This window comes from Zea mays, chromosome 9 (assembly GCF_902167145.1).
Source record: "Zea mays cultivar B73 chromosome 9, Zm-B73-REFERENCE-NAM-5.0, whole genome shotgun sequence".
In the NCBI taxonomy this organism is placed as follows: Eukaryota; Viridiplantae; Streptophyta; class Magnoliopsida; order Poales; family Poaceae; genus Zea; species Zea mays.
Window position 1 is genome coordinate 74,541,379 of NC_050104.1, and position 6,579 is coordinate 74,547,957.

The 6,579-nt window shown below is 49.7% G+C and overlaps 1 long non-coding RNA gene across 1 annotated transcript; it reads left to right on the forward strand.

Annotated features, from left to right (window-relative positions):
* The first annotated feature begins 5,724 nt into the window (after positions 1-5,724).
* On the forward strand, positions 5,725-6,579 carry LOC103638456 (uncharacterized). The gene is made up of 3 exons (XR_558803.3): positions 5,725-5,772; positions 5,964-6,094; positions 6,170-6,579. It is a non-coding gene; the product is annotated as an uncharacterized lncRNA (long non-coding RNA).

Here is a 6,579-nt window from a genome sequence, read left to right on the forward strand (position 1 = left end):
GACTCAAAAGTGTCAGGAAGCATTTGAAGAACTGAAGAATAGATTGACTACAACTCCTGTGTTAGTCCTGCCTGATGTTCACAAGTCATTCTCAGTGTATTGCGACGCTTCGTACACCGGATTGGGATGTGTGCTGATGCAAGAAGGAAGAGTTGTAGCATACTCGTCTCGACAGCTGAAGATCCATGAGAAAAATTATCCCACACATGACCTGGAGTTGGCAGCAGTGGTTCATGCCTTAAAGACCTGGAGACATTACCTGTATGGGCAGAAGTGCGACATCTACACAGATCATAAAAGTCTGAAGTACATATTCACCCAGTCAGAGTTAAACATGAGGCAGCGAAGATGGTTGGAATTGATCAAAGACTATGAGCTGGAGATACATTACCATCCAGGCAAAGCCAATGTTGTTGCAGATGCTTTGAGCAGGAAGAGTCAAGTTAATATGTTGGCCTCGTACCCGATGCCGTACGAGTTAGCCAAAGAGTTCGACAGACTAAGCCTCGGTTTCTTGAACAGTACGCAAGGAGTAACAGTGGAATTAGAGCCCACCCTAGAACGGGAGATCAAAGAGGGGCAGAAGGATGATGAAAACATCAACAAGATCCGGCAGCTGATCTTAGAAGGAAGAGGCAAAGACTTTCGAGAGGACGAAGAGGGAGTAATATGGTTCAAGGACCGATTGTGTGTTCCCGGCATTAAACCTATTCGGGAGCTGATCCTCAAGGAAGCTCATGAGACAGCCTACTCCATACACCCAGGGAGTGAGAAGATGTACCAGGATTTAAAAAGGAGGTTTTGGTGGTATGGCATGAAAAGAGAGATCGCAGAATATGTCGCCATCTGTGATAGCTGTCAGAGAACCAAAGCAGAGCATCAAAGGCCCGCCGGATTGTTGCAGCCTTTGCGGATTCCTCAGTGGAAGTGGGATGAGATCGGGATGGATTTTATAGTTGGCCTACCTCGTACCCGGGCCGGTTATGACTCCATCTGGGTGGTTGTGGACCGATTAACAAAGGTGGCCCATTTCATACCTGTGAAGACAACATACATCGGAGCAACGTTAGCTGAGTTATACATGTCACGGATAGTCTGCCTTCATGGTGTGCCGAAGAAGATAGTGTCAGATCGAGGAACGCAGTTCACCTCTCATTTTTGGCAGCAGCTACAAGAAGCTTTGGGCACGCATTTGAACTTCAGCTCAGCTTATCACCCGCAGACAGACGGTCAGACTGAAAGAACTAATCAGATCCTAGAAGACATGTTGAGAGCCTGTGCGTTGCAAGACAAGTCAGGATGGGACAAAAGGTTACCTTATGCAGAATTCTCCTACAACAATAGTTACCAGGCCAGCTTGAAGATGTCACCTTTTCAGGCGCTCTATGGACGGAGTTGTAGGACTCCGCTGCATTGGGACCAGCCTGGAGAGAGACAGGTGTTTGGCCCCGACATTTTGCTTGAAGCCGAAGAAAATATCAAGATGGTTCGGGAGAACCTGAAGATAGCCCAGTCAAGACAGCAAAGCTATGCGGACAGAAGGAGAAGAGAACTGAGTTTTGAAGTGGGAGACTACGTCTATCTGAAGGTGTCACCTATCAGGGGAGTCAGAAGGTTCGGAGTTAAAGGCAAGTTAGCACCCCGGTACGTCGGACCATATCAGATTCAAGCAAAGCGTGGAGAAGTGGCCTACCAGCTTGACCTACCAGAAAGTTTGTCGGCAGTGCACAATGTGTTCCACGTGTCGCAATTGAAGAAGTGTCTGCGAGTACCAGAAGAACAGTTGCCAGTGGAGGGTTTGGAGGTCCAGGAGGATCTGACCTACATAGAGAAGCCAACGCAGATTCTGGAGTTTGCAGACAGAGTCACCCGGAGGAACACCATCAGGATGTGCAAAGTCAGATGGGGCCACCACTCTGAGGAAGAAGCAACCTGGGAACGAGAAGATGACCTGAAGGCCAAATACCCTGAACTCTTTGCTGACCAACCTTGAATCTCGGGGCGAGATTCTTTTAAGGGGGATAGGTTTGTAACACCCTGAATTTGGGGGTATAAAATTTCTTTGCTCATATTCACAAATTCAGGTGTTACTCCCCTTTTCTCATCCTTCCTCATTCTTTTCTTTCTTATTTCTATAGGAGAAAAGTGCTTTATCTTATTTGTAATTATAGTTTATTATGTTAAACCCTAAGGGAGTATGAATTGTTGCATCATGTTGAACCCTAGATTTCACTTTTGCTTGGTGCATAATTCTTTGAAAGTTTGATTTGAATTTGTGGCTCATTTGGATTTGAATCAATTGGAGAAAATAAAAAGAAAAAGAGAAAACAATTCAGAATAAAAAGAAAAGGAAAGAAGCCCACTCCCCCGCCCTCCTCGGCCTTTCGGCCCAGTCGGCCCAATCCCGCGCGCGCGCCCTCTTCCCCCGCTCTCTCTGCCCTGGCGGGCCCGCCCGTCACCGCAGCCGCTTCTCGCGCGCCCGCCTCCGCTCTTCTCTCTCTCTCTCTGCTCGCGGGCCCGGGCTGTCAGCCCCGTCGTCCCCGCGTAACCGCCGCCGAGCTGCGCGCGCCCGCCTTCCCCGCGCCCACGTCGCGCGTGGAGCTCGCAACTGACCCGCCCCTGGCCACTTGAGCCCCGAGCCCCACTCGCCCTCTCCCCCTCCCCCATTTGCGCTCCAGTAGACCCTCTTTCCCCCTCGCTGCGCGCACGCAGAGCGCCGCCGCCATAACCCCCGCCGTCCCGAGCTCGGTTCCCCGTCGCCGTTGGAGCTCCGCCGCGCCCTTTGCCCTGGTGAGCTCCGCCCCGACGTCCGCAACCCGGGACGCGCCCCAAATCCCTCTCCCCCTCCCTATTTCTCTCTGCCCGCGCTCACCCGCCGTTCCCCGTGCAGCCGCGGAGGTCCCCCACCGTCGCCCCGGGCCACCGTCGCGCCATTCCCGCCGCCGAGGAGTCCCCGGAGCCCGCCTTGAGGTAAGGGACCTCTCCCGCCCCTATCGACCTTTGTTTTGCTCTCTGCCGCGTGTAATTCCTCGCCGGAGTAGAGTAATCCCGCCGCCGAGCCGCTCCGCCGTGAACCGCCCCCCTCCGGTGCCCCTGCCCCGACCCAGACCCCACCAGAGGACTCCCCGTGCCCTCCCCAACCTTCCCGGCCACTCAGGTCGCCCCAGAGGCCCGCCAAACGCCCGCGCCCCTCGTCTCCGGCGAGCCCTCCGCCGCGGGGACGAGCGCCGCCGCCCCAGCTAGCCGTAGGAAAGACCCAGGCCGCCCACCCGATCCCCGCCGTTCATCCCAGATCGGGCGGCCCTGATTCAACTCGCCCGGACCCAATCCTGGCCGTCCGCCGGAGATCCAGCGGCCCAGGCCCGCTTTCCCCGCACCCCGTCTCCCTGCCGTTTGGGCCCCGCCTGTCAGCCCGCCCGCGCGCGCGCTCTGCCCGCCGGCCCCGCCTGTCAGCCTGCTCGCGCCCCGCGCTGCCCGCCCGGTCCCGCCTGTCAGTCGCCCAGGCCGCCGCGCGCTCGCGCGCCCCGCCCGCAGGATCTAATCCTGGCCGTTCGCTTTAGATCTGACGGCCGTAGTAGCCCGATACCCCTTCGCCCGCGCGTTTTCTTAAAGAGACCCCCGGTTTTCTGGAATTTGAACCCGCCGTCCCTGGTTTCTCGCAGATAAGTCCCTGGACCTTTTATTTAATTCAAAATAGGTATTTAGGGTATAATTTTAATCCCCAAACTTGTAAAATTCATAACTTTGTCATATGAACTCCAAATGAGGTGCTTCAAATTGCAAAATGCTCATTATGTTTTTGTCTATCTATTCAAACAATGTTTCCCTGCTGTTTCCATGTACCAATTAATAGTTAATCACTAGGATAGGATTAAGACTATTGGAACCTTATTTGAGATAATTAGAAATTGGTAGACTTTAATAAAAGTTGGATTACTTAAGTTTATGGACTTAAACACCTAAGTTTAGGAACTTAAAACCAGGTAATGATTTAATTCCACCACTGACTTAAACTTGATTAGTGGATAATGAATCACTTTGTATAGTCCTCTACTCCAGACCTAGGGAACACCAGAGTGCCTATCCCTTTTCAACTATGAACTTGTGATCTCTCTGCTGCATATGTTTGGAATGTTGCTTTTTGTTTGTTATCTTCCCAAGTGCATAGTGTGAATGATTACTTTACGTAGACAACGAGCAGTCTGTGTTTCCCGAGGAGGTTGCAGAGGAAGTCCCTGATCAGCAGTTTGGTGAAGGCAAGTGTCCTCTGTCCCATTATGTCCTATTCATTTATAACTTACTACCCCGCACTACTTACTTGAAACCTAAGGATTGACTAGCTTTACATTTTACTTTATCCTTGATGACCTTATGGGCTATTATGGTTAGCACTTTGCTATTGCTTTAACATAATCAATGAACATGATGTGACTATTTATGATACTGTTATCCTGATGATGTTGATGATCTTGTGATACTCTAGGGGGCTCAGGCTGTTTCCTGAGTACCTCTCCGTAAGGACTGGTTCGTTGAGAGACCACCCGGGATAACAGTGCAACCATGAGGGTGAAATGGGATGCCCTTAGCTGATTAATTAGATGAACTAGAGGTGTAGTTGCTTAGCCGTCGTGCCGTCAATGGGGTCCAGGCACAGTGCTTGCTCTACCGAGGCTGAGTGCCGAGGTTCTTTCGTTTTGCTCTTTGTTAGTCACTCTCCTGCGGGGAGGGGTACTGTGTTTATCAAACTGGAGAAACCTAACGAGCAGCTATGATCTTTAGGGAATCTTTGTAAAAGCTACGTAGTGATGCCATGCCGGACCACCTAGGTAGTGGTCAATGGGGATTAGCTCTCCCCGGGTAGAAAGGGAATCATGACTCATGGGTAAAGTGTGCAACCTCTGCAGAGGGTAGTGAAACTGATATATCAGCCGTGCTCACGGTTAAGAGCAGCCTTGGGATCCTCTTTGATTAGAGATACAGATGGTTCGAGATTCAAGGATTATGTTTTGGTTTTGGTTCGACTATGATGATGTTGTTCCTCGATGAGGAAATGGTTTACGGGTTGGTTAATGCTAAAATCTGGCTTCTACTAATGATAAATACTTGACCAACTAAAAGCAACTGCTTGAGCCTAACCCCACATAAAGCTAGTCCACTTCAGCCAAACGGGACATTTGCTGAGTACGTTGATGTGTACTCATCCTTGCTTTACCACAAAACACCAGGTTGTCCGCATTGTAACCACTGCTCAGGGGAAGGTGAAGCCGTGGAAGGAGACTTCCAGGAGTTCCAAGACTACGATGAATTCTAGGTGTGGGTTGGCGGCAACCCCCAGTCAGCTGCCTGTGAAGGCCTTAGCTTTACTGCGTTTCGTTTAGCACTTTGATTTACTTGTTAAGACAATGACTATGTGGATGTCTATGACTCTATGATGTAATAAGTACTCTTTTATGTTATTATTCGAGCATTGTGTGATGATGTTCATTTATGTAATCGCTGTGTACGTGAGTTCTGATCCTGGCACGTACATAGTTCGCATTCGGTTTGCCTTCCAAAACCGGGTGTGACAGGCACGAGGTCAGTGATGCTGGTTCAATCCCTGTGATAAGGTGTGCTGCCTCTGTATTTCGAGTTGGTTACTTACATGATCTTTGTTGTGTGGCTTTTGTTAAGAGTCCTACAGATGGGAGCAGCTCCAATGTCGTCAGATGTGCCGGTGCCATGTGTTGCTGATCTCGCTGATCAAGTCGCAGATGTGCTTCATTTCTTCAGGTATCGTATCATGACATGGCAATAGTCCTAATGCATGGCTTCTTCATTCTTGAAAACTGGAGGCATAATTGGAGGAGGCGATGTTGGCCAGTACCAGCTCTACGACGACCTCCAGGCTCGACTGGAGGCAGACACCGTCGGGATGGCTTCTTCATCCGTAATTGGGATGATAGTTTTATTATGATTTACAGGTTGAGGGAAGAAGTTTTGTTGAAGTCCCCTCTTAGTGTGGTGGAGATTAGCAAATGACCTGAAAAGATGTTGGAGCAAACGAGCCTTCACAGGAACCATCACAAGAACCATCACAACCAGTATATGATAGGTGAATAATTAATCCACTACGTTTCTATGGTCATCTCGTGCTACCATTCAAACCTAACAATGTTTATTTTTTCAGTTTCTATGTAGTCGTCTTGTGCTATTTTCAATAAGTGGATGTCCATCCTCAACTGTGTCGAGTACTGAAGTTCAGGTTACACAAGGTGAAGCAGCACAAGTGATGCAGGCAGTAGTAGTTGAATGGTGGCAGGCATTAGCAGTGCAAGGCAGTACCAACGAAGTTTAGGCTACATCTAGCCAAGTGAGCCCAAGTGAAGGTTCAGGTGTTTGTATGCTTAAAAAGAAGTTGACACTAAGGAAACTGCTGCAATGTAGGACGAATTAAGTTTCTTGTACTTCTGTGAACTTGTATTGGTCGCCACCTTGTAGCTCTGTGAACTTGTTCCAGTTTCAATTTATGTGGACTTCTGTGAACAATTTCAGTTCGTGTGAACTTCCATGAATGTCCTATATGCTTGTGTTATATAT